Source organism: Malaclemys terrapin, chromosome 10 (genome assembly GCF_027887155.1).
Source record: "Malaclemys terrapin pileata isolate rMalTer1 chromosome 10, rMalTer1.hap1, whole genome shotgun sequence".
Classification (NCBI taxonomy): Eukaryota; Metazoa; Chordata; order Testudines; family Emydidae; genus Malaclemys; species Malaclemys terrapin.
Genome location: NC_071514.1, coordinates 68,888,587 through 68,915,925, shown reverse-complemented (window position 1 = coordinate 68,915,925; position 27,339 = coordinate 68,888,587). Strand labels below are relative to the sequence as shown.

Below are 27,339 nucleotides of genomic sequence, written 5' to 3'. Positions count from 1 at the left end.
TAAAGGTCTTGAGAACATGACCTATGAAGGAAGGCTGGAGGAATTGGGTTTGTTTAGTTTGGAAAAGAGAAGACTGAGAGGGGACATGATAGCAGTTTTCAGGTATATAAAAGGGTGTCATAAGGAGGAGGGAGAAAACTTTTTCACCTTAGCCTCTAAGGATAGAACAAGAAGCAATGGGTTTAAACTGCAGCAAGGGAGGTCTAGGTTGGACATTAGGAAAAAGTTCCTAACTGTCAGGGTGGTTAAACACTGGAATAAATTGCCTAGAGAAGTTGTGGAATCTCCATCTCTGGAGATATTTAAGAGTAGGTTAGATAAATGTCTATCAGGGATGGTCTAGACAGTATTTGGTCCTGCCATGCGGGCAGGGGACTGGACTCGATGACCTCTCAAGGTCCCTTCCAGTCCTAGAATCTATGAATCTACAAAAACCTTTAGAACAAGGTAAGCAATGAATATTTTCATTGCCTTCTTAGTAATGCAATGTGCATTTCCCAGTAGACAGGAAAAACTAGTTTTAATACAATGCCAAAATGACATTACTTGTCAACTTTGGGGGTTGTTAAAATATTTATTGAGTATGTGATGCTTTGGGAATAGTACTCTCCTTTGTGCTTTCAGATTTTGTACTATTCTAAAGGTAGTTGGTATAACCTCGTTATCTCCATACTGATTTATACCTGCCTCTGGAGATTTCCATTACTTGCATCTGAAGAAGTGAGGTTCTTACCCACGAAAGCTTATGCTCCCAACACTTCTGTTAGTCTCAAAGGTGCCACAGGACCCTCTGTTGCTTTTGGTATAACCTCAGTGTGTCATACTTTGTGGTAGGAGCATCCAGGTTTTTTTACAACTTCTACATGATTGGCTGATAAAAGAACAAAAGCATGTGATTATTTTAACTTCTGTAGGTAACCCTCTAGGTGGCATCAACCCTAATGCTACAGTCAATGTGAAGCTCACAAGGGCAGTTTGGATCACATCCAGTCCAACGGTACTCACTGAGCAGTAAGCACATAGGAAACTATCACCCCCTCCCAATGCCTGCAGATACTCCAAAATTTCCAAATTGGTCAGTCCTTGGCTTCAATAGCCATCTTTATTCTCGAGCCCTGCTGCTTTACATCTCTTACTAAGGTAGTGTGCTCAACTCTCTGTGCTGCCAGGGTCTTGGAATAACATCCCCCTGCTTCTACAGGCATGTCCCTCTGTTTCTATGGTTATGTCCACAGACATTTTTCAGAACCCCATTTTAAGGGCTTGGGTATACTGTGACATTGCTAGTTCAGTATTGCATCTGGGAGTTGTAGTCTTTGAGTTTGGAAAAACTAAGAGGAAGCAGGGGGAAAAAACGTGTAAGTAGATGGATGTCACAGCTGAGTCAAAGGCCCCTGTACTGCAGCTGTTTGTGGAGCTGCATGGATTGTTGTTTTAATAAAAAAAAATGGGTTAGATTTTGCTCTTTTGATCTCAGCCTGTACTATTCCACAAACTAGTGATGAGGAGGGCACTCCTGCCCCTGAATGCACCTGCACCCTTTCTTCAAAGCCCAGTTGTGCCTCCAACTGCTTTTAATGTTGGATTTGAGTATTTGAGAACTATGTCCTTATTTCCAAACCAAGAAAACATGTTCTGCTTATTCACTGCCTTGGAGCAGATGAGCAGATAAACGATAAATATGATAATGCACTCACTACGTTACAGCGGTTTTTGTGTGCGTCTAAAGTAAATGTGGTAGGTGAACACTAAACATTTCACCAGCATGAACAGAAGCTAGGGGTATCTGTATATTGCTGCTTTAAAGGAATTGATTGTCACATGTAATTCTGGCAACATGGTCGATGAAATGATTCAAGATCAGCTCGTGAAGAAAATAGTTGTGTCCCATATCAGAGAACACCAACTCCTTGAATTGGACTTGACACTACGGAACGCCATAACCATTGCTAATAACATCGAGTCAGTTATGGTGGAGGCAAAAATAACAAGTGCAGGTACAGCACATGTAATCCAAGCCATGCAATCCTTACAGATGTTTACTACAACAAAGCAGTCGAAACACTACAAGGGCAATGCAAAGGAGAAATTACAGGCGCAGTGACTTCAAAAACACATGAGGAAAAGTATGTCACTGCTGTGGATTTACACAACGTGTCCTGCAAAGGCATTTCGGTGCATTCGCTGCCAAAAGACCAGACATATCAACAAGTATATGCAATTACTGTGCCTGACGTTACTATGGGCTTGTCTACACTACCGCTTAAGTCGATGTAACTTATGTCACTCAGGGATGTGAAAAAGCCACCACACCGAGCAACTAAGTTACATCCACTTGAAAGCAGTGTCAACATTGTGCTATGTTGGTGGGAGACCCTCTCCCGCTGACTTGGCTTCCACCTCTCGTTGAGGTGGAGTAATTATGCCGATGGCAGAATGCGTCTGGTGCGACTGCGCCGATGTAGTGCGGTAGTGTAGACTTGCCCTGTTTTGAGCGTGGACGGAAGCGGCTCCACATGCCTTGTGGATACAATAATGTGCACTGTTCATGTTTCTGCTACCGAAGGAGGGAATCCCCAGGCAATGGAATGAATGTCAGACAATGGCTCTGCAGTTTCTATACTACCTGAATTGATTTACTTGCAATACTTTGGATGCGTGACACTTACTGAACCAAACTTACACCTAGTGCACTACTTGATGACCCGCATTCTTGTGCTTAGTTGCTTCCCTCTAACCGTGACTTCTGATGTAGAATTTTATATTGTGCACAGGGGTACTCCATCCTAAGCAGAGATTTGTTTGCCTCACTAAATATGCTGTTAGTCAATGGGGGCATTTCTTCTACTCCACCTGGCACCACTACCCACAAACTCCAGCCTCCCTGCTTAACGAGGATGGGAAAAAGGAGCCCCTTGGCTGTGCATTTGGATTTGTTCACAAAATTAGACTTCGACCTAACGTGACACCCATACGACAGAAGTTGTGCTGTCTAGCATTCTCAGTCAGGGAGGCGATATCACAAGATTTAAAAATAGCTGGTACAGAATTATATTATTGAAGAGATTGCACAGTGGTGACAAAATAAGAAGACTGGCATTTGTTTTTGTGTAGACAAAAAGGAGCTCGATATAGCTGTTGTGATTGACAGCCATCCACTTCCACATATAGAAGAAATGTTTGTGGAACTCCATTGCACAAAGATGTTGCCTACTCTTGATTTACAGAGTGCATGTCACCAACTTATGCTACAGAGGACAGCAGAGATCTCACAGCATTTATTATGCATGATGGATTATTCTGCTTTAAATGTGTACCATATGGACTAGCATCAGCCCCCAACACTTTCCAGAGAATGATGTCAGTGATTCTAAAGAACCAGCCTGGAATCAGAATGAAACAGCATCTAGAGGACCTGTATTGGTGGCTGGGAATAGATGCTCAAGTTGAAAAACCATGCATTGCTTGCCAGCTACATGACAAGATGGTGGTGATCCATGCCACCATAACAGACTATTCTTTTTCCCATGCTGCATCTGAAAGAGGTTGTCATTGATATTATAGGTACATTTGACAATGTGCTGAGTGACTGTTGCTACGCTATCACCCTGTGCAACTACTTCAGTAAATGTCCAGAAGGGGCATTTATGTCCCAGAGCACATTTGGTACAGTGATCAAGTTCTTGCCGACAGTCTTCAGTAGAGAAGGGAACCCAAAAGAAGTGGTATTGGACAATGGACTGTAATTTATCTCACTGGAAATTGAAACTTTTCTTGCAGAGAGGAATGTTAGATATAGAAGATCACCCATGTGTTAACCTGAGAGTAATGGGGAAATCTGAATGATTCAATATAAGTTTGAAAAACAGTCTCCAGGCATCTATGTTGGAAAGAAAAGCAGGGACTACCTTCCCTACAGATTTCTCACAAATCTACAGGGCTATACCCTATGCCACAACATAAAGCTCACCTGCTGAATTATTGCATGGCAGAGAGATGTACACTAAATTAAACACTGCTGGATTACAAAGACCTACATCTGATAAATCTGTACAGCCAGGAGTAACCAAACAGTTCAATATAAACAGCAAAAATATAAGACCCATACAGATAAACCCTGTGGTGCCAAGGGACCAAAATTTGAATGTGGTTCATTTGTAAGAGTAGGATAACCTGGAATCTTATGAAAAGGAGAACATCACCACTGAAACTTGTTGCCAAAAAAGGACCATACCCTTACAAGCTGTCAGAGGGTCAGGTATGGAATGCTATTCATCTTGTACCTGCTTACCAGGAGTGAAGCAGAGATGTTTCAGATCTTCTGACTGGTCCTGAATATTTTACTTTGCCACTGACACTGTAGGATAACCAATAGGACATTGGGCCTGACAGACATGCTGTCAAAGTCAGATAGCCACCTATACGGACTAGAGACTTACGTAATTATTAATAGTTTGCAATTATAACTAGAATTCTAACTGTAGTTACATAAACAATAACAAAGAAGAAATGGTTATTTATTTTCTAATTACTTAATTGGTGTTTAATATAGTAGCAAAGTATTGCATTATTATTGTTGTGAAATTGGGTTTGGTCTTAAGACGGGGGGAAATGTCATGTTGCTAGAACCAGTATTGCATGCTGGGAGTTGTAGTCTCTAAGTTTAGAAAAACTAACAGGAAGCAAGAAGTGTTCACACAAACACCTACACCTCTACCCCAATATAACGCTGTCCTCGGGAGCCAAAAAATGTTACCACATTACAGGTGAAACCGCATTATATCGAACTTGCTTTGATCTGCCGGAGTGCGCAGTCCCGCCCCCCTGGAGCGCTGCTTTACCGCGTTATATCCAAATTCGTGTTATATCGGGTCGTGTTATATCGGGGTAGAGGTGTAGTTACTTCCTATTGCATTATTGACTTTTTGAGAGCATGGATATAGCTTAACCTTATCTTATGGAATGCTTGCACCACAAGAAACAGAAAAGGAAATGCCCACAATGGCCCTTATCCAACGCCCATTTAAATCAATCTGAGTCTTTCCATCAAGAATGGTCAGGCCCAAAATGTTGAATCTCTTAGTAGCATCAAGACTGAGAAAATTTGAAATTCATATATAGGTAGTCTGGTTCAAAACTTACTTGAACGAACTCTCTCTGTGTGTGTCTGATTGCTTAAACCTCGTTCCTACCAGCTGAGGATATTTTCTTACTTCTAGCACCATTATTGTCAAAGAAAAGCTGAAACCCTGAGATGTTCAAAGACTTTTTTTTTTTAAACCAAACTATTTTAACTAAAGTATCTTTCATGTCAAGGCTGTGTTATCAGTGATGCTTTTTCATCCCACAGAATATTTCTGTTAAAAAAAGAAAATCAATAACTATAGTGATAGGAAGTGAATTTCATCCTCAGCATAGCAAATACTTCCATCTCCCCTACCCCCCATAAAACCATTTTTGTGTCTCCATAAAATCTGGAGAGCTGTTTACAAAAATGAAGTTTTATGCTTCTGTATTTTAAGGGGTGATGAACATATTGTAAATATTTCCTTGGCGTTTTTACAAACCCGTAATTAAGAAGTGTATTTATTTGGTAGTCATGTGACTGTCAGGTGTCTTGCCAGCTATTTCAGTACAGGTTAACATAGTATCTGAAAGAAGGTGTTTGCAAATGACACTTAATATATAAAGGGATGATTTTACTCTTAGATTTTTCTGAGATGGTATCTCCTATCTTAGGTACTTACAAGGCTTCCAATAACATAGCACCTGAGTACCCCACAAGCTTTTAATGTATTTATATTCAAAACACTCTTGTGATGCAGGAAAGTACTATCGTTCCTATTAGCAGATAAGAGACACATATTTAGTGACTAAAGATGCAGGTAGGCACCTATGGGGATTTTGAAAATGCCTAGGTGCCTAACTCCCATTGAAATAAAAATGAATTAGGTGCCTAGGTACATCTTTAGGTATTTAAATATCTTTGAAAATTTGACCCAAATTAAAACTTTTAAATGCTCCTAAATAATAGCTACTCAGAAATTTTCTCATAATACAGATTTCTCTCTGATCGAGATGTGTGGTGCATCATGGGAGTCACGTGACTCTGGATGCATCATGGGTGACATAGTCTGGCGCCCACAGGGAATAATGGGGGCAGGCTCCTGAACTACAACTCCCAGGAGGCAACGCATCATTTTGGGAAAATGCTGTGTAAAATTGAACTGTCTCAAAACTAAGTGTTTCATGTCAGTTCAATAAACCAAAGTGACTCCTTTTTGATTTCAGAAATCTAGTTTTGAAATTTCCAAATCAATTTTTCTTTTTTTTTTTTTTTGGAATTTCCATCCCAGGAAAAAATTTGAAATTTCGACTTTTCGCTTCAATTTGGGATGAAAACAAAAAAAGTGTCAGAATTTCCCATGGGACAGAAATTCTGAGTTTTGTTCAACTCTAGCCTAGCTCCCATTTTCAAAAATAACTAAGGCACTCAGGAGCTTAATTCTCACTGAAAGTCAGTAAGCATTGGGTTCCCAAGCTATATCTATGCTTAAAAATGCTACAGTGGCACTGCTGCAGTGCTTCAGTACAGACACTCACTATAGTGACAGATAACAGAGGGGTAGCCGTGTTAGTCTGGATCTGTAAAAAACAACAGAGGGTCCTGAGGCACCTTTAAGACTAACAGAAGTATTGGAGCATAAGCTTTCGTGGGTGAATGCGTCTGATGAAGTGGGCATTCACCCACGAAAGCTTATGCTCCAATACTTCTGTTAGTCTTAAAGGTGCCACAGGACCCTCTGTTGCTTTTTATAGTGACAGAGGGATTCTCCCATCACCATACTTAATCCACCTCTCTGAGAGGTAGTAGCTAGGTCAACAGAAGAACTCTTCCATTGACCTAGTGCGGTCTACACTGGGGGTTAGGTCAGCTTAACTACACTGCTCAGAGGTATGGACTTTTCACACCCATGAGCAGCATAGCTGGGTTGACCTAACTTTTCAGTGTAGACAAGCCATGTTTGTCCCTTTTGAAAATGGGACTTGGGCTGCTAAGCAGGGCCGGCTCTAGGTTTTTTGCCGTCCCCAGCAAAAAATTTGTTGCTCCAAGAGCGCAACTGCCAAGCAAAAAAAAAAAATAGCCGGAATGCCGCCCCTGGAATTGTGCCGCCCCAAGCACGTGCTTGCTTTGCTGGTGCCTAGAGCCGATTCTGCTGCTAAGTCACTTAAGCGTTTTTACAATTTTTAAATTAAGTGACCTAGATCACACAGGAAGCTCCTGGTAGAGCATGGAATTGAGGCCAGGTCTCACATCCCAGACTAACACCCTAACCACTGGACTTTGCTTCCTCCCGCTAGCCCATCCCTTTTTTCGGTCTTCCCTATCTTGGTACAGTATTAGAGTTAGTGTGGATGAAAAAGCTCAATGCATTTTTAAAGCTGTACTCTAAATATCTGGTCATGCATTTCAATTGCCATCTATTACTAGCAGAAGTCACCATATATTTAATTTGACAATTGGTAAAAAGAATATGTATTAATTAATTGGAATGCATTTCTAGGCTGACATAATGGTTGCTGTTATTACACCAGTTCTGTAAAAGAGGGGAGTCTTCTTACTAATCTGCACTCCGTGCAACCTCTAATCTATGCTGACAGCTCCCAAATAAAACATTCACTATAAATCAGGTTTTGAAGGGAAAAGGACAGTACTCATCAACAAGTGGTAAATGGTCATTAAATTCTCCTTTGAAGGTTGTATTCATATGAAAAACTAGATTGCCATTGATGTAGGTGTGGTATGTTATACATTTCATGAAAATCCTATGGTAGCTCTGCCTTAGTTATATCTGCTCGAGATAATATTAGTGGTTTGCTTGTAAATTCACCTATTTAATGAGAAGCCATACAGGTTTTTTTTGCTGTAGCTTTTGTACATTGTTTAAAGGATAGTGATTTTAATCTGTCATGCAAATTATTGTCCCAGTCCTGCAAAGAGAACCAGTCTGGCAGGCCTCTGTGATTGCATGGAACCCCACTGAAGCCAATGGGCCTCTGTATGGATGTGGAAGGCTGAGGCCTGCATGGTTCTCTGTAGAACTGAGACGTCCAATTAGTCAATAAAATGTATTCAGCATAAACCAATCAGCTTTCAGCTGAAATCCTTATAAAACATAGTTCACAACTAACTATATATACACCATAAATCAATTACACGAGGTTATATTTGCTATGGGATGGTCCAAAGTCCATTGAAATTAGTGGGATCCTTTCCAGCGACTTCAATGTGCATTGAATCAGGCCTAGTGGAAGCAAAGGTCAAGAGGGATCCAGTACCATGAGATGTATTTATGAGTTTCTGTATCTTTGAGGAATTCAGCTGAGTCAACTAGGCCATGCAAGCTACATAAAGTTGCCCTTGAAGCCTTCAGCTGTGGGCATCTAAGTCTACGCACTCAGATATGGACTTTGAGTTGGCTGGGACAATGTTTCTTAGGCTATTGAATTCTTAAATCCATTAGTCTGTAGGCTTATCACAAGCAGGCTTATCACCAGCAAATGAAGCAGGTGCTTGGGGCGGCCAATGGGTAGGGGTGGCACGTCCAGGTCTTCGGCAGCAATTCGGCAGCAGGTTGCTCAGTCCGTCTCGGAGCGAAGGACCCGCTGCCGAATTGCCACCGAGGAATGAAGCGGCACGGTTGAGATGCCGCCAAAGTGCTGCCGATCGCGGCTTTTTTTTTTTTTTTACCTTCATCCCTTGGGGTAGCAAAAAAGCCTGAGACGGTCTGATCACAAGAGGATTTACGGCCCTCATAAACTCCAAGACATCTCATGTTTGGATAAAATGTCATCAAATAGCTCCAAAACTAAACCACCACGCTTCCCAGAAATAGACAAAAAACGAAACCTTGGTGAGATCAACAGAACCAAAGAAATTTGAAATTTCAAGGCCAACCCATTCATTTTTAAATGAGGCAACAACAAAAGTAGGAAATTTTTGGAAAAGTGAATTTTTGAAACTCTCACTTCCCACATTCCCTACTCTGATTAATCCCCCGTTTTGTTCTGTGACATTTCAGTTTGTCACGGGAAGCACCACTCACCGCTAGTCGGGCGCCTCCTCCTGGTCTCTCTGAGGATTAGCTCTAAACTTTCCTCCCTCTTCCCAGGGAGTGACTGCTGCCTGCCTGCAGCCTTTCCCAGCAGTTCCCCAAACATTCCTCCCTCTTCCCAGGGAGTAACTGTCCTTTCTCAGCAGCAGCCCCATCTCCTGCCAGCTACCTGGCTTTATACAGGCCCCGCCTGTTCCGGCACAGCTGAGTCTGCTTCCTATTAGTTCCCTGCTCCCCAGCTCCTCCTGTAGGTGCAGCCTGCAGAGTTAATTGGCCTCCCTGGCCACTTAACCCCGGTACAATGCTATGTGGAGTGGACACCCCATCACGAAGTTGACTTGCCTTACATTTGGCAAAGTTAAAGGGTGGACCAAACAGCGCTTCAAATGGAAACCTAGTCAAGACAGACAAGTAAGCCAAAGTAAACAGGAAGCCCATAGTGCTTTTGATTTAACTGTAAGTAAAAAGTTAGTTCTGCTGAAGAAAAAATCTAATGAAAGCAGCCAACAGTTCAGTCACAGACTGCTCTTTAAGGAGCTGTGGTACAGTAAGGAACCCAAACAGCATTGCTAAGGCAGCTTCTGAACAAGAGTAGCTTCTTCCCTCCCGCCCCAAGCACCCCTTTCAGGAAAATAATGAGCTCCTATTGGTTAGATGCTGCTCATTAGATGGACACAGTCTTCAATGTTTAAAAGGATTCTTGAAGGTTTATTATTGTGGGGAATTATCAGAATGGCTCCTGTCCAAGCTCTCCCTCCAGCTTCACATTCCTTTTCTTTTTCAGATTTCCATCTTTTCCTTTAAAAAGTAAACAAGCAGCAGCCCAGGTTTGCTTTTCAGAGCTGAAGGACTCATTAACCCTCAGAGCAGGGAGTGGGGAGGAAAAGGACATTATGGTTCGACTGTTTGATTGCAGCAAAAGGCAAAACTATTAGCAGCATTAATGCAGAGAGATGAGAAACTTCAATATGAAGGTATTAAAAATGCACACAATATTGATCGACAGACTTACCATAACTATGTAGTAGAACAAGCTGATTCAGCTGACCGTGCTCTCAGATAGTCTGGGTGATATATCTCCCCCAGGTCATGAAATACAGGGGTCTGGCTGTAAGAATACTGACTGACAGCTTCATTTTAATAATTTGCTATGGAGCACTAGAACTATTCTGTACATCGCTTTAGCTGAAGCTCCGTAGGGGTCTGATCTAAAACCCACTGAAGTAAATGGAAAACTCTCATGACTTTAGTGGGCTTTGAATCAGGCACTAGCTTCCATTTGTGAAAAGATGATGGGCAAGATTTTCAAAGGGCAGTTAGGTGCTTAGCGCTCACTGGAAATTAATGGGATTTTGGGTTCCTAACTCCCATTTGTGCCTGTGAAAATATTCCCCTATATTACTCACAAAAGAACTACTTAAAAAGGAACATTAAGGGGACAAAGTCAAGCTCTCAGAAGTTAGGAAATTAAGGTTGCCTGTGCAATGAGTCCTCGTCTCAGTTCTCTCTCTCCTCCCTCTCCATCCTGTCTCCCAGATCCACTTTCCTCAGCTACTCAATTAGTCTCCAGTCCTCAGGCTTCTGGACTCCCCAGTCCAAGTCTCCTCCACTCCCAATCCCAGTCTTTTTGTCCAGCTGTTCTCAACCCCCCACGCCTTGTCCTGTCTCCTTTCCAGCTGTTCTAAGTCCCACTGCTCCTCAGCTCCCTACTAGTCCCATTTCCCCTGTCCACTCCCTCTGATCTCTCTCTCTCTCCCCTCCACCCATGTTCCCCATCCCCACTGGGTCCCAGTCCCACTCTCCCTCCCCAGCCTACTCTCTTTGTCTCCACATCCCCTAACTCCTTGTCCCAACCTCTTTTCCCAGCGAGCCCAGATGTCATCCCCACACCTATGCTCTTTGTGAGGTTTGTCCATCCTCACCCTCATATTCTTCCCCAAAGACACTGGCTGCCAGTCACCTGATTTCCCTGACAGTATACATTCTGTGGGAATGGTGTATATCCAGTCCAGTCAAACACATGAGCTGTGAGAAGATGGAGCATACTCAGTGCACATGGAATCTTCGGAGCCTTTGATTACTAAAATCTAAGTCTCTAGTGAGCATGTGCAAACTGAGATTTTTCAAAGTTTTATAACTTGGGCAGATTTTTCACAGGAACAGCAAAAGGCACCCCTCTGCCCCCAAACATGGGAGTGCTAGAGGTTTCAAAGCAAAGGCCCCCAGAATTTTTTAACATTACAAAACTGTATTTTCCTTTCACTTCATTTTCAGAAAGGGCTGAATTGTTTTGGCTGAAATTTAAACAAACAAACAGGCGAGATGATTAAAGTTATAAGTAACTGAAAACAGGGTCTTATATGGAAAGTGCTGAGCAACCTTAAAAGGAAGCACTACCAGTTCCACTGATAATTTATATATTAGCATTCCTTTCCTATGCTGTCTACATCAGCCTATGTTCCTATTGGGGAGGCCTTCTACCAGGTTTACTATTGTTCCTCTTTACTTCATTGTTATATAACCTTGAGGGTCAAAGCTACTGAACTAAATATATGTAGGGACAAAGAATGGATCTGTGTCGCTAACAGGGATATTAAAGTGCCATTACCTCTTCGGTTTCAAATAACTTCAAGAGAGGACTTTTTCTTTGAACCTAGGTAGGGCTTGATCCAAAGGCCACTGAACTCAGTACAGTAGTAGCAGCACCTCAACCTCAATGACCTTTGGATTAGCCCCCCCAGAAAAAAAAAAAAAGGCTTTTCAGAGATGGTGGCATCTGATTGATTCTATCATCAGAAGGAAAAGGAGCACTCAGGCACTGCTAGTGTCACTCCTCCTTCCTCCTTATTTCAACCTTTACAGTTGCATTTTAATTTCATTCCTCATTTGTTTTCCCTTAAAGATTAAAAGGTTTACTCCCTTATACTAAAGTTCCACTCCTAGAGATTTAATAGATACTTTGAGTCAAAGGATTATCAGTGGGACCAGAATAAGCTGGAGGTCTATTAAAAATTGCCTATCTGCGAGTGCTAATTTACAAGCTAATGTTTTGACAAGATGGTATGTGGAAAACAGGCTGAGAAAATAAAGGGTGAGGGGAGGGGAAGGAGAGAAAAACAAAGTACAAAGCTTATGAGGTGAATATGTTAATTACGCTTGAAAATTCGTAGTCGCCTAAGCTGCTATTGACAATAACAAGCTTCCTAAATTATAAATGTGTAATTTTTTAAAATTGTGATTACCATTCTAGTTGCTCCTTCTCCTTCATTAGGTTTGTTGTTCTTTGCTGCATTGCGTAACTGGAGGAATACCAGGCATTCTTAATTTCTGAAGACAGTGTTATCGCTTTTTATTGAATGCTTTATGAGCTTATTCCAATGAACACCCATAGTGAGGTGCCTGGAACTGTGTGGATTGTTGAAGCCCTTGACAATGACAGTCACTTCTTGCTTCTTAAAAATGCTGATAAAACAAAAAAATAATAGTGCTGCTCGTGCCAAGGACTCAATCTGCAAAACACAGGGTGCCAGGAAATGAGATATAGGGGCACCCCCAAGAAATCTCATTACCTGCTATTTCACAGTACTAGTTTTAAAAGCGAAACGGGGAAAAGGAAAAGGACTTGGATGCTGGGGTGCAGAGTATACTCATAAAATTTGCAGGTGACATCAAGCTGGGAAGGTTTGCAAGGACAGAATTAGAATTCAAACAATCTTGATAAATTGGAGAATGTGTCTGAAATCAACAAAGTGAAATTCAATAAAAAAATTTCAAGTACTACACTTAGTGCTTGTCTTCACTACTGGGGTAAGTCGACCTAAGTTACGCTACTCCAGCTACATGAATAACATAGCTGGAGTCGACGCAACTTAGATCGACTTACCGCACTGTCTACACCATGCTGCGTCAACAGGAGAGCCTCTCCAGTGGACTTACCTTACTCTTCTGGGAGAGCTGTAGTACCGGAGTCCACTGGAAAGTGCTCTGCCATCAATTTAGTGGGTCTTCACTAGACCCACTAAATTGACACTCGCTGCATTGATTGTAGCAGCGTTGATCTCCCTGGTAGTGAAGACAAGTCCTTAGGAATGAAAAGTCAAATGCACCAATATAAAATGGGGAATAACGGTTAGGCAGCAGGACTGCAGAAAAGGATCTGAGGGCAATAGTGGATCACAATTTGGAAATGAGTAAACAGCTGTTGTGAAAAAAGCAAATGTCATTCTGGAGCATATTAAGAGGACTGTCCTCTACAAGACATGGGAGGTGATCATCCTGCTCTACTCAGCACTAGTGAGGCCTCAGCTGAGGTTCTGTGTCCAGTTTTGAGTGGCACACAAAAAAAGATGTGGACAAACAAGAGAGAGCGCAGAGGAGTGCAACAACAATGATAAAAGGTTCAGAAAACATGACCTATGGAGAAAGATTTAAAGAATTGGGCCTGATTAATCTAGGGAAGAGAAGGCTAAGCAGGGACCTGATGACAGTATTCAAATAAGTAAAAGGTTGTTATAAATAGAACAGCGATCAATTGTTCTCCAGGTTCACTGAGGGTAGGACAAGAAGCAATTGGCTTAGCTTACAGCAAAGATTTAGGTTGGGTATTAGGGGAAAAAACTAACTATAGGGATAGTTAAGCACTGGACCTGGTTATCGAGGGCAGTTGTGGCATCTCTATTCTTGGAAATTTTTAAGAACAGGTTAGACCAACACTTGACAGAGATGTTCTAGGCATGCTTAATCCTGTCTCAGCACAGGGGGATGAACTAAACCAGTGGTTCTCAACCAGGGGAAAGTGTACCCCTGGGGGTACACAGAGGTTTTCCGGGGGGGTACACATCAACTCATTTAGATATTTGCCTAGTTTTACCACAGACTACATAAAAAGCACTACAAAGGCAGTACAAACTCAAATTTCATACAGACAATGACTTGTTTATGCTGCTCTACAGACTATACACTAAACTGTAAGTACAATATTTATATTCCAATTGATTTATTTTATAATTATATGGTAAACATGAGAAAGTAAGCAATTTTTCAGTAATAGTGGGCTGTGACACTTTCGTATTTTTATTTCTGATTTTATAAGCAAGTAGTTTTTAAGTGAGGTGAAACTTTGGGGTATGCAAAACAAATAAGGGGTACAGTAGACTGGAAAAGTTGAGGGTCACTGAACTAGATGGTCTGTTGAGGTGCCTTCCAGCCCTACATTTATATGATTTTATGATAAAAAAATAAATAAAATAAATATATGGCGATATACCTATCTCATAGAACTGGAAGGGACCTTGAAAGGTCATTGAGTCCAGCCCCCTGACTTCACTAGCAGGACCAAATACTGATTTTGCCCCAGATCCCTAAGTGGCCCCTTCAAGGATTGAACTCACAACCCTGGGTTTAGCAGGCCGATGCTCAAACCACTGAGTTATCCCTCCCCCCATGATTCCATGGCTTAGTGAATACTCCAAAATACAAAATCACCTTTAAATCTGAGACCACTAGAAAAACCGGTGGTGTAGAACTTGAATCTGTTCCCACTAAAACCACTGGGCATTTTACTATTGAATTCAACGGGAACAGGATTGTACCCATAATCTACACAGCTTGGGCCACATTCACTAGGGCTAAATTTGTCCCATTCTGTTTTAAATAACATTTTGCGTTTATACAGTAGTTTTAATCTGAAGCCATTAAAGAGCTTTGCATTAGGACTACCTTTGCGGAAGTGGCCACTGATTATTAGTGCTTCCATTTTGGGGGATAACTACTTCGAAATACCTTGGCTCGGATTTGCAGAAGTGCTGAGCATCCACAATTCCATTTCAAGTCAATAGGAGCTGTAGATACTTAGCACCTTTGAATATTGAGTCAAGTTGGGTACCCAAAAATAGACACAAATTCAGTGGTGACTTCTGAAAATGTGGATGTGAGGGGTTGTCCACAGTTATACAGTGAGTCAGGAGCAGAACTTGGGTTCTGGACTCCCAGTCTGGTGCACTGTCCCAACAATTATGCTTCCTCCTCCTTTTGTTTCTTCTTTTAAAAGAGGAAAAATCTTGCCCAGACAAGTTAGGCAATATAGGGGCAGATCAGTGGAGTATGATACTCAGATCAGAGTATGGGCTTTTTAAATAACTCAAAATTATAAGTCTTAGAGGATGGGTCTCATATGGCAATAGCAACAATGAAATTTAATTCAAGCAGAGTTTATCATACTAGGACATCAGGGGAGATGTAACACTGGTTTGATGGCAATTCCAGTGCCGTATTATTGCCTAGGCCCACAAGGCCTAGGCCTAGGGCGGCAAATTTGCAGGGGCGGAAGCTCCCATCCGCGCCCCGCCCACTTGCTCCGGCTCACCTCCGCCTCCTCTGCAAGCGCACCGCGGCATCCTGTTTCTCTCCCCTTCCAGCGCTTGCGCTGCGAAACAGCTGTTTCACGGGGCAGGGAGGGAGGGAGGAGGAGGGGTAACGCCGCGCGCTGGGGGAAGAGGCGGGGCCGGGGATTTGGGGAAGGGATCCAATAGGAGAAGGGAGGGGGTGGAGTTGGGGCGGGGACTTTGGGAAGGGGGTTGGAATGGGGGCGGGAAAAGAGCGGAGTCTGGGCGGGGCCAGGGCGGCAATTATTTCCCGGCCTAGGGGCGGCAAAATTATTAATCCGCCACTGGGTAATTCCATTGTTCCTATCTGATCCCTAGCTACTACACAGCACTTGGTATTGAAGAGACAGAGCACAAAACTGGTACCAAAAGTGTGACTGGCATCCAGAAATAGCATGGCACAAGTCGCTGTGAATGATCACCTCATATGTCAACTGCAGACGATCTACTCAAATGCAAAGCGGTGTGGAATAACAACTGAATTTAACTGAACAGACCAGGACGCATGCTCTAGGGCAGGTGTCCCAGGGGCAGTCCAGCCCCAATCCAGCAAACACACAATGTATGCATGGGAGTTCAGTGGGACTACTCACATACATAAAGCTAAGCATCAGCGTTTGCAAGATCAGGGCCTTACGTTCCATTTTCTCTCTCTTTACAGATATAAGCCATTAATGTAATGGTCTAGACTTAAAATTGCAAGACCAATTAATGGCACTTGAAATGCCAAATTAGAGATTAATGGATTTGTAGGATACAGTAGTAGGCAAACAGTGCTGTAAGCTATTGTTATTTACACGTTGCCATTCCTACATTATTCTTTTATTTTCCCTATTGCTTTTTACTTGTGATGATTTAGACTCAGTGTCAATGTCAGTTACATTATTTGAAAATAATAAAGGATAATTAAAAAGCAACCGATCCCCAGTGAAGTGCTCATAATATTATTTATTGTTGTGGCTCATTTGCTTCTCCTTGTTTATCTGTTAAGTGCCAATAACATGTTCATATTGCACACAGCCTGCTCGTCCTTATATAGCCTGATTGTCCTCTGATCAACACCAGGAAGTAAACCCAAGAGACACAAAGCTTTTTTCTAACTGCTCGTCTGCACTCTCTTCTCCTGAGAAGACTCCAGCAAGTCAGTGCATACATAACTGAAGACAGCATATAGAATCATAGCTCTGCCAGACAAAAATAAGCAACTGGGAATTCAGCCATTGCCCAGTTCCATTGAAGCCATTCAGGTAGCACCAGAATCAAATTCAGCCCTCTCATACCTATGTGAGATTCCCACTGACTTCATTAGAAGCTGCATGTGCATACCTGAAAGCAGACTGTGGCCTGCTCTCTTCTCAAGTGCATATGCATTTCGGTCCATAGGCTTGACCCTGCACAGCTGATTCAGGTTACACTCCAACTGGCTTCTATGGAACAGCAGGATTGGGGCATATGACATTAAATGCACAAACTCTTACAACTCCACATCCTCTTCCCCACAGGTTGTGCGCATGCACACACACACCACTTACAAGAAATTCCCATCTGCCCTTTCAGCTTTCATTCATAAAAAATACAAAGAGAAGAAAGCTAACTATGATGCTCTCACCTCCAACCATACTAACAAGATTTTTGTGTCTCTTTTTGCAAGTAATTAGTGTTTTACATGAGGCGGGGAAAGGAGGGAGGATTAGGAACTGCATCTTGGGATGGTTACCAATACGCTTGCTACAGAAATATTCCAAGGGTCCAAGTACACTGAGGGAGTTCACTCCCTTCTGGACACTAGTTCACAGTTCACTAGCACACACACTTTGGAATAGAAATTCATCTAAGACACTCAAATCTGGAGACCACTAAGGCAGTGTTTCTCAAACTGGGGTCGCAGCTTGTGTAGGGAAAGCCCCTGGAGGGCTGTGCCAGTTTGTTTACCTGCCCCGTCCGCAGGTCTGGCCGATCACGGCTCCCACTGGCCGCGGTTCGCTGCTCCAGGCCAATGGGTGCTGTGGGAAGCAGCGCGGGCCGAGGAACTTACTGGCCGCCACTTCCAGCAACCCCCATTGGCCTGCAGCAGCAAACCGCAGCCAGTGGGAGCCGCAATTGGCCGGACCTGCAGACAGGGCAGGTAAACAAACCGGCCCGGCCCACCAGGGGCTTTCCCTACACAAGCAGCAACCCCAGTTTGAGAAACACTGCACTAAGGTGTGGGGTGTTCTGGAGCTCAGTTTTGCAGTTGGAAGCCATTGCTAGATTTTTTTCCCCCCCTGTGATAGTTACAGGCAAGTCAAAAAATAAAATTGCTAACGAGCTATGGATGAATTCTAATTACTGTGCCACAACTCTTCACTACAGGAAATGGTTTCCAGGTTTGCACGCCATCAGATACCTTGGGGCCATGTCATGCCACTGATTCACAAGCAGAACTCCAGTGGTGCAAGTAGAATTCATTTCTTACTGATATGCTGCACCAGCTAAAGGGAGGGGGGGGCATGTGACCCCTCACATGATCCGCCCTCTCCCCAGTCCCCCACACTCTCTCCCCTATGATCCAGCCCACGTTACCTGGGGTGGGATGGGGGAAGGACTCTGTCCTCCTCCTGCTGTACTGGAGACTTCTCAACTGCAGGGCTCTCCTGGGATCCACAATGGTGAAAGGAGCAGAACATTGGGCAGCCCCATGCCGGCAGCTCCTCCAGCGCAGCTCTACTGCCCCCAGCCCTGTCCTCTGGCGGGGCTGCCTACAGACCCCAGACCGGAGACCCTAGATGCAGCTGCGTGGAAGGGCTGGGGGTGGTACAGCCACACTGAAGGAGCTGCCGGCGTTCTGCTCCTCCTGTGTCTTTCCGGTACATGTACTGGCTATAAATAGCTTACTGGTATGGCATACCGGACACATACTGCCGTACTTGCACCATTGCAGAACTCCTAAATTAAATCAATGGACTGAATCAATGGCATGATGTGGTCCCGTTTTTTTAATATTCAGGTTACTATCCAGCCGTTCAGCAAAGCTCATCTCTAATAAAATTCTCCCTGTCTCAGCCCTGCTTCCCCCACTCACTACCCCGGGACTATGACAGCTCTGTTAAAATGCAGAAAGGAAGCCACAGATTTAACATGGACAAATGATAAAATAGCTCTGTGTGAGAGCAGACCCAAAGGGATAGAAACAATCGTTAGAATCATGATATTTGCACTGAGAAATGTTAAATGTTCACGTTCGAGGCCTCAGTGTTCTGCTTTGTCCTAAATCAACCTGATCACCTCTCCTGCCTCCTTGTCTATCCCAAATTCCGGTGCCCTGCCAGTTGGGCCAGCTATGGGGAGGAGGTATATAATAGGCAGTGTGTCCACACTTGGAGCTGGATGGGTATATGTGAGGGATGCTAGGGGAGTAGTGGATGGTTTCCTGTTAAAAAAAAAACAAAGGGAGGAACCAGTGGTATGCCCCAGCCAAGGCTGCAATAGAAGGGGAGACCATTTTTTTCCGAGGGCCTTGAGGTATTACGATCACCTACCGAGTTCTGTCAGCATGTCCCATGGAGCAATAAATGTCATACTGCATGTTTGGCAGCATTGCCTAAACCATACCAGAGGCTGTACTAACAGTACTATGGAAACCTCCCCACCCACCAATACAGAGGGAACCCCAAGCCAAAGTATATTTCTTCACAGTGCAGGGGATTTTCCTTCATTACTACTTCGTTAACTGCCCTGTGCACAAACAGTGCCGCAGAATCTGTTTGGGGGAATAAAGGCAAATCTGCCACCATCATATCCAAATCTGACTGTTACCCACTTTAGGAAGAGTCGCTGGACCTCACAGAGCTAATACACATTTGATGGTTTTGTATGCTAGTCTCTGAAATGGACATCGCTGTGACAATGAATAGAAGTCATTGTACATGTGCACTGAGTGAAACTGAAACCTGTTCTACTGCAAGCTGCTGCTAGGACTTGGCATGAAATATTAAAAAGAAGCCTTCATGCCTGGAGTCTTTACTGGGTCACCTTAGAATTCAGCAAGCCTGTAAGCTCAATCCTCTCCTTGGGGTGTAATTAAATAAGGGCAAAATGGTGTGAACCTGCTAATGGCTTCTCATTGTCCAAAAGGAAATAGCTGAATTACCCTGGGATGCTTGGTCTGATTAAGAATAGCACTTGCTTGACTGAAGTACTTCATTTGGCAGTATATAAGCTGTGGAACTGAAGAGCATTACAGAAAAACCAGCTCAGAATGTGCTTTTGCAAAGGAGAAGAGCAGTGAGGTTTAAAAGAAACATATCACAGAACATACGTTCATGTTCTCTTTGGAAAAATGTGGTCCAGATTCTGATCTCACGTGTGCTAGTATAACATTGGCGTTACTCTGTTGAAATCAATAGAGTTACAAAGAATTACACCAGTGCAGCAGATCTCAGGAATCCAGTTCATAGTGGTGAAAACCTAATATTTGATCCAACAAGACATAGTTTAACTCAAAAGTTGCGTATTGGCATATGTCAACCTCTAAGTACAGAGGGATAGGAAGAAACTTTCTCTGGGGGCAGATTGTTGCACAGCTGCCTACTGGAGGGTTTCTTGCCCCTTTCCCTGAAGTGTCTGGTGCTGGTGACTGTTGGAGACAGGATACTGAACTAGACGGACAATGGGTCTGCTCCAGTCTGTCAAACTCTATGTTCTCATTGTCTGTGTGGTGCAAGCAAAAGCAGACCAAAGCTGTGCATGGGAGTCACACACACACACACTCACACACATCCCTATGAAAAATAAGTTGCAAGGTTTCAATGGCCCCTTTTTCAGATGTAATTATCTTCAGAGTAATTATCTCTGGAGGAAGATAACTCCGCTCTTCCATTACATTACGCCAGCGTTGTTTTCCCTTTCAGAAGCAGACAAAGCAGGACTAAATCTTAATACAAAGTAGCATGTTTAGCAAGCGAAAAAACACTTGTTCAATTATAAAAGAGCAGCTTAATTTTTGCTGAGGGACAGGAATTGAGAAAGACTGAGTAATGGCCATAGGTTTTTCATTTGGAGAACAGAGCTTCTTTGGATACAGTTAGCAGCACTTAAATGGCAAGAATTAATGGTACCGCAGGATGCCTCTCCAACCTACATACATTACTGCTGGGGAGGATGGGTGGAATTACACATGGAAGTTATTAAGATTTATTTCCACTGTCCACAACATGATAGCCACTGTTTATATACCCAGGAAGACACAGCCAACGTCGGAGAAAACTCAGCGTCAGAAGACGGGCAACAGACCAAGGCTGTGGGATAAATACAAAGTTATTCTTTTATGAGCACAACCACCCACTCCTTAGCCATTATGAGTGGGCAAAGCATTGGAGGTGTCTCAGTAGAGGTGGGCACTGTGGGTGGATTTGAAAGAGAAAAGGGTACCTTTCAGACCAGATGAGGGAGGACATTCCAGGCATAAGGGGTAGTATGGCTGATGAAGCAAAGAGGGCCATGGGAGAAATGGGCAGAAAGGGAGCTGGCATAGTTGGGGGAGTGGAGGGGATGGGAGCAGGGGTATAAAAGGGACAACAGCAGATGAGTAAGGAGGGACAGGGTTGTGAAAGACCTTGACGCTCATAACAAGCAGCTTGGCTTGCTGTAATAGAAGAGAAGACAGCAGAGAGCAGCAAAAACTGTGCATGGGAAGTGTCATGGCCAGAGTGACTGGTAAGGATGATTATTCTGACAGCATCATTTTGTGTGGCCTGAAGGGGGGCAACATAGGTGACAGAGAGACCAAAGAACAATCAAACAGGTAATAACTAGGGCCTGGATGAAGAGGCTAGTTCTTAAAAGTGTTGAATTGGAAGAAGCGGGAAGTTTTGAGCATTTTCTGTATGTCCTGGGGACAAGATAGAACAAGTCAAAGATGATCCTCTCATTTATGGGCCTGAGCCATGGGGAGGATGGCATTAAAACTGAATGACTTCTTCAAACCATTTACTTTTCTCTATCTGTGCAGATTTGTTTGCTCTATATACCTTAAACGTGGAGAACTAACATACAATTGTCAATGTCACTTTCGTTTCCAGACAGTTTCACTTTCAAGTTCACCTGCACTAGCCCAATGCTGTGACGTTTGAGGAAGGGAATGCTTGGATTTAAACGAAGAACAGTTGTCAATGAAAATGTAAATAATGGAAACATTTACTGATCTTTGTTAGTAAAACCCTGTGTTTGTTTGGGCTGGTTCTTGATGAAATACTAACATTTTGAGCCTGAATTACCCACATCCCTGTACATTTGTAACAGATCTTTCTGCCTCTTCTCAGCAGCAGCAACCCTGGAAAATCCTGTCCTGACATTTGACACAGATTTCATAGATATAGCACACCAGGTGGAGACGTGAGGGGAATGATATTGATTCATAAAACAATGCAGAAGAGACTAGCTCCCTGGCAGCTAACCCAGCACTCTGTTCTCTCAGCAGTATGAATTTGTTGCTGCTAGGTATGGGTTAGATGTATAAATATATGTTTAGCTAGAACTAAATAGCTGTAGTATGGAAAGATATTGTATGGAAAAATTCATATAGAAAAATTCACAGTGAGATTCTGATTTTGATCACACAGATGTAAATCAGCACAAATTCCACCAAAGCTGAACAAACAATATTGGTGTAACAGTGGAGGACACAGGATCTGAATCAAGTCCTTTGTGCCTGTGATTCATTAGAGTTGGTTTAGCTAATGACACATTTACATATCATTTTTGCAAATTATTTTGTCTACCACTTTTGATCAGTTCTAACGGACATCTGCTTTTTTCCCCTCAGTAATACCTCTGTGACATCATTGACTTCAATAGAGTAACTCCTAATTTACTGAGTGAGAGCTGAATCAGGCCCAGTATTATTTACTATTGGTATTCCAGTAGCCTCTACAGGCTCCAAGCAGGCTCAGGATTCAGTTGTGGTAGTCACCATACAGGCACAGGGTAAGAGTCTTTGCTCCCCAAAAGCTTATAATTACATAAACAACACAAAGGATAGGAAGAGAAAGCTGCATGGAGATTTGCCCAAGGTTACATAATAGGTCCTTGGAAAAGCATGATCCAACTATATGAGTAAGCATTAGTAGAACCTGAATTTTGAGAATCCATTTTTGGGTGGGAGGAGGGCAGTTAGAAAGATGGGCTATTTGGAAAACTAAGATTCAACCTGGGTTAGATTTTGAACAAACCTAAAGCTCCAGCGGTTTGATTCAAACCCATCCCTTGTTACCAGAGATGCAAAAGGTAATAGCATTGGTATCCAGCCATGAATGATAATACATTTTCTATAGAGTTGGACTTTTGGGGCATGTCACAGAATTCTCTAAAGCATCTTCTTTCAAAACCATCTGATTCTGGGAGCTGTGCTACTATTTTGCATTTATACTATATGGCCCGTCTACCTTAACAAACATTAATTTCAACTCACGGCACACCACTGAGGTAGGCAGTAACCTAATTTTATAGCTGAGGAGCCTGAGGTTCAAGCAATTACATGGACTTGTCCAAGTTCACTTAGGTCAACTTTCTGTTGCCCTAATTCACCTTGAGTAGAATCGTCGTACTCCTTCATATACTCCTATAGAAATCAACAGGAGCCTTTGCAGAATGAGGTACTACTCAAATAAAAAGGAGTGGCGGAATCTGAGCCACTGCAAGTTAGAGGCAGCTCTGGGCATAGATCCCAGGGAGGTCTGATTCTCCTCTCCCTTGTACTAGTTTCACACTGAGCTTAATGGAGCAACTTCTGATCTACACTGGAGTAGATGGGAGGTGAATTGGAATCAAGCCACTCGTCTCTTTCTCTAATCCACTTAAGATCCAATTCTTCCCACATCGCAACCGGTATAAATCAGGAATAACTCAGTTGAGGAAAATGGATTTACACCGATGTAAAACAGATATAACTGGGAGAAAATTTAGGCCTTCTTTTTCCTACAAGTACCTTTTTAATTTAGAGAGAAGCAAAATAAGCTGGAAAGCTCAGACATAAGATTGCACAGATATTGTTATATCTAAATATCGTAAGCCCTGTGTGCAAATACACATCTACAGGACAGCTCTCCTTGCTGTTGTGTGTCGGCATCATTTATCATCAGTGTCTCTAGCAGGACGCCAGCCCTCCCACAGGACCTTTTAATGCTGCGTTAAAGGCTCTCATGAAACAATTTTCTATCCCAGTAAACTTTGGAAATTTCATTAGACCCCAGGAAATTATATCAGTCTGAGATGCCACCTTGGGAAACCCAAGCTGCACAAAGCCACGCAGCCCCACAGATATGGAAATATCTCAGTGTCATCCTCTCCACTGAGCCCAGCATAACTTACTGAAGCACATGGGCCCAGCTGGCTGTGAGGTGGAGAAGGAAGGGCTCCACCACCCTGCTGCCCACAAAAAAATGTGTCCTGCAAGATTTACTGCAAGCGAATTACATCTTCAACTTGGACGTTGACGCTGTCTTGGTCTGCGACTATCCAGGCAACTCCCTTGATTACATAATCATTCTGAAGCTGAGAATGTGTAATGACCCTCTAAGTGGGTAGCCAGCAGGGTTTGAATCTTGGACCTTCAGCACTAAAGCACAGAACACTACTGCATGAACAAAACGAGCAACTCCGTTAAGTGGGCTCCAATGGTAGGCTCTTACCTTCTGTGGATGAGGTGCTCGAGGTGAGATATGACCCACACTTTAAAGCATGTTACACATATAGAGGCAATAAAGCACATTCTCACTTGGTTTTTCAGCAACAATTCCACAAATAAGCAACTGAATGTGGAAACAAAGGACAGCATTAGTACGGCTCAAAACTAGCTGTCCACAGAGGGCCCCAAATTGGAAGGAACGCTCACGGGTATGGGGTACAGTACTACATGCTCTGGGTTTGTTTGCCTCCCCTTAAAAAGTAGTTGTTTTAAGAAATCAGACTCTGATTAAAAAATGTTAAGCCACCTACAGCAGAGTTTGTCATCTCTGGCTTTTTATCTTTGCACATCCCTAACATTAATAAGCTCTTTGCCTACCAAAGCAACAAGAATAGGGTTTGCTTCAATGAAGACAACGGAAATTCTATACCTTTAATTTAGCTAGTGAAAATGCCTGCTTAAATCTATTCCATCTTTAAACTCTATCCATCTAATCTCATGTGGGGATCACAACTCTTCTACACCAAGTATCATCCCCTTCTTCAAGTCTCTTTTGAAACCACTCCTGACTCTGAGGACGTGCGCACACACCGAACTGCTACTTAACTGTTTGTGACTTCAGTTTATAAACACTTCAGGTCAGCGATTGTATTTGCTTGCTTAGCATAATGTACCTGCTTGAGTGTCATATGCAGTTATGTCACAGCTATGCCAATAATACTATCTGAAGCCCTGCTAGTTAGTTTGCTACTTACATTATTGGACAGTTCAGATGTCTTTTCTCCTGTCAAACACAAGTGGTTTTTTCAAGGCTGTTAATGGAGGAGTTTGGAAAGAAAGTGAATGTTAATTGCCTGCTCAGAGTCAAATAGACTTCCTCATTTACTTTTTAAAATTTTAACTGCCTGACTTGACATTAATGTGAATTAACCAGCATCCCATCCTGCTACCCCACTGCCATTAATGCCAGTGGAATGTGCACTATAATTATGATATATTATATTACTGGCAGCTCATCTCCATATTATTCACCTTTTTTCCCCAAATTGGTCTGATGGTAGGATCACACATTCCCTAATTAACACCTTTCTATGGTTCCTAATGAGTGTGTTGATGTTACTCCTTCAGGCTGCTTCTCTTATAATAAATTCTTGTGGCTATAACAGACTCCAACCGTCCACTTTAATTAAGAGACAGATGTCATTGACTCACTTTCATTTAACACTTAACACACACATTTTTCTCTGGATGTTAGCAGAGTTTGGGGGGGATGTTTCATCCTTTGATTGTTTCTCCATTATACATGTCACATAAACCAAGCAGGGCCCTGGGGAAACGGTGCTAGCTCAATTTACAGCAGCTGAGGATCTGGCTTTCAGATGGCATTGAACAGCAATCCCTACACTGGCAAGGCTTGGGCTCTCTTACTTACATTTCTCCAGTCACAGTCACTTTCACTCTTTTCTCTGTAGTCGGATCTTGTTCACAGTGGTATTGATTCATGGAGCCCACTTCTCCTCAGCCCTGCACCTTGTGTCATCGTTTATACCTTTGTAAGACAAGGGCAAAAGAACGCGAAGTGCTAGCAGTTTACACCCACTGTGCACAGTCTAAATGAGGACACAAGATTCAGGACAGGACCATAGTGTGTGTTCATAAGGTTAGGAACCTGAATGTTACTTGCAGTCCCTTTGACACTTGCAGTTTGGTTTCAGAGAGGTTGGTTGTGTGGGAAAATCAGACGCAAATAAAGAGGTAATCTGTGCCCATATTGATCCCTGATTGTTCCATACAAAGAATGGATTTCACCCTCCCCAGCAGCTTGGGCCCTAGAGTAGATCTTCCCCACCTCTCAAAACTGGGGCTCAGCACATGGGTAGAGCTATGTACCTGGAGTCCCTGTAGCTCCACACCAGATTTGGATGCTGTCGTGGGGATCAGATCACATATGGCGGGAAGAAGGGGGAAAAAAACTGAATAGCAGTTTCTAAGGTCCTATGTTAGTGACCCTGACTACAAACAGGGCAGCGCAGCCCAGTGGCCAGAGAGACTGTAAGCAGCCCTTTTGCTCAGGGCAGCACGGCCCAGTGGCCGGAGTCTGTAAGTGTCCCTTTTGCTCAGGGCAGCGTGGCCCAGTGGCCGGAGTCTGTAAGTGTCCCTTTCACTCAGGACAGCACCACCCAGTGGCCAGAGACTCTGTAAGCAGCCCTTTTGCACAGGGTAGCACAGCCCAGTGGTCAGTAAGTCAATAGGGTAGCCCACCTCTGTGAGATTGTGTGGCCTACTGGCCCGTTAGGGGAGTGGGGCACCACTTAGGGGAGTGTGGCACTCAGGGGAGGGGGACTCGGGCCCTCCCTGCTCCTCCGAGTCCCAGACCAGGGCCCTGGCGGTGGTGCTTACCACTGAGTCAGTGGGAATCCCCCTGAAACATGCTGACCAGTTCCCCCTTTCACTCATTGGAGAAGATTCTAAGTCTCCTGGGCTGCTGCCTCCCCTTTCTCCCTCGGTGAAGCTGCACGTTTCCCCCAGGTCCCCAATGGCCTAGCTTCCGCCGGCGCGGTCTCTTCCTGATGTGACGGGTTGGATCACAGAAACCCCCTTGGGGCTGCCAACTGATGTGCCAAGACTATTTCTGCCCCTGCTTTCCCTTCCATCTTGGGACTCCAGCACCTATCTTGTTGAGCCAAACTCACCAGTCTGCTCCAACACAGATCCAGGGTGTGAACCACGTGCCCCAAAGCTGCAGACTTAAAGACAGGAACACTTCTTAAGCTGCTTTCAGTTAACACTCAGATGCCCAACTCCCCATGAGGTCCAAACCCCAAATAAATCCGCTTTACCCTGTATAAAGCTTATACACGGTAAACTCATAAATTGTTCACCCTCAATAACACTGATAGAGAGGTTTCAGAGTAGCAGCCGTGTTAGTCTGTATCTGCAAAAAGAACAGGAGTACTTGTGGCACCTTAGAGACTAACAAATTTATTTGAGCATAAGCTTTCATGGGCTACAGCCCACTTCATCAGAGAGGTATGCAGAGCTGTTCCCCGCCCCCAGGTATTAATACATACTCTGGGTTAATTAATAAGAAAAAGTGATTTTATTAAATACAAAAAGTAGGATTTAAGTGGCTCCAAGTAGTAACAGACAGAACAAACTGAATTACCAAGCAAAATAA

At 43.3% G+C, this 27,339-nt stretch overlaps 2 long non-coding RNA genes across 4 annotated transcripts in view; both read right to left on the bottom strand.

Moving 5' to 3' along the window:
- Positions 1-27,339, bottom strand: part of LOC128843925 (uncharacterized) — a 230,061-nt gene that overhangs the window by 85,526 nt on the left and 117,196 nt on the right. Inside the window, exon 3 of one of the 3 annotated variants that reach the window (XR_008446390.1) lies at positions 26,861-26,908. The exons of the other annotated variants lie outside the window; for them this stretch is intronic. This is a non-coding gene — a long non-coding RNA (uncharacterized LOC128843925). Of the gene's footprint in view, positions 1-26,860; positions 26,909-27,339 lie in introns of those variants that run through there. 3 annotated transcript variants of the gene reach the window in all.
- On the bottom strand, positions 702-25,705 carry LOC128843927 (uncharacterized). The gene is made up of 3 exons (XR_008446394.1): positions 25,594-25,705; positions 24,917-24,973; positions 702-871 (listed from the first exon to the last, which is right to left on the bottom strand). It is a non-coding gene; the product is annotated as an uncharacterized LOC128843927 (long non-coding RNA).